The 3516-nt window shown below is 45.7% G+C and overlaps 1 long non-coding RNA gene across 1 annotated transcript; it reads right to left on the reverse strand.

The window, feature by feature from the left end:
• Positions 1–1743: 1743 nt before the first annotated feature.
• On the reverse strand, positions 1744–3493 carry LOC123390936. The gene is made up of 2 exons (XR_006605521.1): positions 2292–3493; positions 1744–2174 (listed from the first exon to the last, which is right to left on the reverse strand). It is a non-coding gene; the product is annotated as an uncharacterized LOC123390936 (long non-coding RNA).
• Positions 3494–3516: the final 23 nt, after the last annotated feature.

The following is a 3516-nucleotide window of genomic DNA, read 5'->3' on the forward strand; positions in this document are numbered from 1 at the left end:
CTCAATCAGTTAAGCATCCGACTCTTTATTTAGGCTCAGGTCATGATCTCAGGGTCCTGAGATCAGGCTTTTGATGGGCATGGAACACACATGCACGTGCCCACACATGCACACACACACATATATGCTTCAAGTGTTAGTGTCACACTTGTGTTCTCTCTCCCTCTCTCAAATAAAAATAAATATATATATATAAGAAAAGTTTTAAGTGCTGAAGAATAAATATCTTAAAGTGTGTTGTCCAAGAATAACACTGAGGTTCTAAGAAGCATATCCATTTTTAAATGGTGGGGAAAGGCCTTGCATGACACAAAATAGACTGACTGCTTTTTAGTGTAGCAAAAGCAATCCAGGTTCCAGAGTCAAAAGACCTGGAGTTGAATCAGGTTCTTCCACTTTCTAGATAAGCAGCCTTGGATAAGACAATGGAACTTTAAGATTTCAAAGTATTCAAATCAAATCAAGAAAAAAATAAAAGTCTAGAAAAACTTGTTTTTATCAATATGATAAAACAATAATATATCAGAAGTATAAGAACTTATAGTGGAAGAAACTGAGAATTAAAGTAAATTGCTTTGGGGTGCCTGTTGGAGCATAAGCCTCTTGATCTCAGGGTCATGAGTTTGAGCCCCACATTAGGTATAGAGAATGAAACAAAATTTTTAAAAGATTTTATTTGAGAGAGAGAGACACAGAGAGAGTGAGCGAGCAGGAGAGATGTAGAGGGAGAAGGGGAGAATCCTAAGCTCACTCTGGGCTGAGTGCAGAGCAGGGCTCTCATGTCATGACGCTCAGATCATGACCTGATCTGAGATCAGGAGTCAGACACTTAACCAACTGAACCACCAGGCAAACCGCCCCCACCAATAAATCTTAAAAAAAAAAAAAAAAAAAAAGTAAATTGCTCATTTCTCTGAGACCTCAACTGTCCTCATTAGAAAGATGAATTTAACCTGTGCTGTTGTCAGTATTATTGTGAAGAATAAATGAGTTGATGTATGTCAAGTGCCCAACACTGGGTCCCCTACACAGCAGACGCTCAAAAAGTACAGTCTTGGCCTTGCTCCCTGAATGCAAATGAAGATGGGTGGGGAAACTGCACTTCAAAGGGCCTCTGTTCTATCTAAGGAAAAGAGGAACTATATAGGTCAATAATTATGGGTTTGTTTTTAAGTAGGCATGAAGGCCAACCGGGGCTTGAACTCACAACCCCGACCCTGAGATCGAGACTTGATTTGAGATCAAGAGTTAGATGCTTAACTAAGTCACCCAGGTACCCGATTGTGGTTCTAAATAAATTCTCTTAACTATAAATGTCTCTGCTGAGAGAAATCTTTCAGTTGGCTTGCTAGAGGTCTTTGCTCTTGCAACAAGTTTAATAAACTTTAACATGAGCCCATTAACTAAATTGTTAAGAATAAATTTGTTTTTAACCGAGGAAGATTATAATTACTCTGGAGCCCATCTTGTGGGGAAAATAGCCCCCTCCCTGTTGAGGAGCAAGAATTCTTTGTCCCCCCCCCCCTTTTTTTTTAAATTTTTTATTTTTTATAAACATATATTTTTATCCCCAGGGGTACAGGTCTGTGAATCGCCAGGTTTACACACTTCACAGCACTCACCAAAGCACATACCCTCCCCAATGTCCATAACCCCACCCCCCTTCTTTGTCCCTTTTCCAGGAGCAAGAACTGTCCCCTTCAGGGTCCTTCTGGCTGGACTAAGAATCAAATTGACATGAGATAGATAAATAGGATAAATTTAATAGTGTAGGTACAGGGAATCCATACAGACATGGAAACTACAAAGACAGGCAAAATGAGATCTATACGTCATCCCGAACTAAGAAGGGGTTGGGACCTGGAACTTCACTGGAAAGGAAAACACTTCATGGACAGGAGAACAGATGTTTGGTAATTAGATGTCTGCCCTGCAATACAGGTGGGTCACTCAGATAAGATTTCTCTCTGCTAATAATGCTTTTTCTGGAAAGACTCTCAATTTAGATTCTTCTATGTGATTGAAGAGGGACAAAAGTTTTCTTTTGCACTCTCAGGATCTCAAGTGCCTTCAGCTCAGAATAATCCATATGCCAAGTGGCACATTGGGCGTGGGGGTGGGGTGCTGTCCTGAAACCCTTCAATGCCAAGGAAAAGAGGAGGTGGTGGTGTCTTCTAAAAAGAAAGAAAAGAAAAACGTCACAGTCTCCATAGAGAGGAAGAAAAGGATAGGAGAGCCCCAGAGGAGTATAGCGTCCAGTGTTTGACTAACCTGGAGGCTGAGTGACTAACCTGGAGGCGGAGTAACCAAGCGGTTCCTTGGCTTCCAGAACTGTTTCCTTAGCTCTCAGATGGGAACGATGGTACCTATTTCAGAAGCCTCTTTACTGGAAGGCCTCTTGCACCAGCCACAGGCTTTTGCAGAACTGTCAAGTGTTAAACAATTTGAATATTTAACACAAAGAATGAATAAATGAACGAAGCCGCACATTGGCTTTGTTTGCGTATCTCAGCCACTCGGATCATCCGTTTGCTTCTCAGAAAACATCATGGAATGGCTTGAAAGGTCCCATCCAATTTAATGTTAGATATCCTCCATTTCTTCCCTTCCATCTCAATTTCATTCTTTACGAAAGCTTGCTGGTACAATTCTTTATGCGATGAAATATAACTGGCCCAACTAGATCAACCCTGCTTCATCTCACCAAGAGTTCCTTCCTTCCCTTTTCATCCACCCCATCTTCCTCTTTTCCTCAGTTCTCACCCCTCTCTTAAGCCTTCAAGAACCCATAGGCTTCTTCCTCGGAATCCCATTTTTTCCAGAACGAAGCATGTACTGCGTCCTTAAGGTTGCATGCTTTCCCCCAAATTCAATGTATTTCCCTCAGTTTTATTTGACTAGTTATAATTCTTTTTTTTCAACTCCCACAATGCTTAGAAGTGTCTTGCACCCAATCACATTACTAAAAAAGAAGTTAGAAAAATCCTACTCAATTTCCTTATCACTGGATTGCTCTTCTTTACCCCCATCAGCTCCTGGCTCCCAAACAAAGCGGCCCACGACCCCGCGGAGCAGCGCGCGAGCAGCCAGGCCCCGGGCCCCTCTGGACTCTCAGCCCGGGGGTCCCGGAGCCCGCCGGCAGCGGGTAGGGCCGGGCCGCTTCCGGCCGCGCAGTTCCTCGCATAATTATACCCGCGAGCGCCGGGGAACCCCGGAGGGGCCCGGCGAAGGGTCGGCCTCCGCGGGCCCAAGCCGAGAGGAAGACGGGGACGCCGTCCGCTTTTGCAGACCCCGGAGCGACCTTAGCGGGCCTAGCGGCGACCGCGCAGTGACCGGCGCCGGGGCTGACCGACTGCCACGAAGCCACCGCCACGTCAGGGCAACTTCACAAAACCCGGGCGAGGGCGGGTGACGCACACCCGGCGACCGCGGCGGGGTTGGGCCCGTGGCCAGACGAGGAGGCTGACCTCCAGCCCCGGCGCCCGGTTCAGCGACGCCCCCGCCGGCGCCGGCGCC

Source organism: Mustela putorius, unplaced genomic scaffold, assembly GCF_011764305.1.
Source record: "Mustela putorius furo isolate JIRA1106 unplaced genomic scaffold, ASM1176430v1.1 tig00000166_pilon_pilon_pilon, whole genome shotgun sequence".
Classification (NCBI taxonomy): domain Eukaryota; kingdom Metazoa; phylum Chordata; class Mammalia; order Carnivora; family Mustelidae; genus Mustela; species Mustela putorius.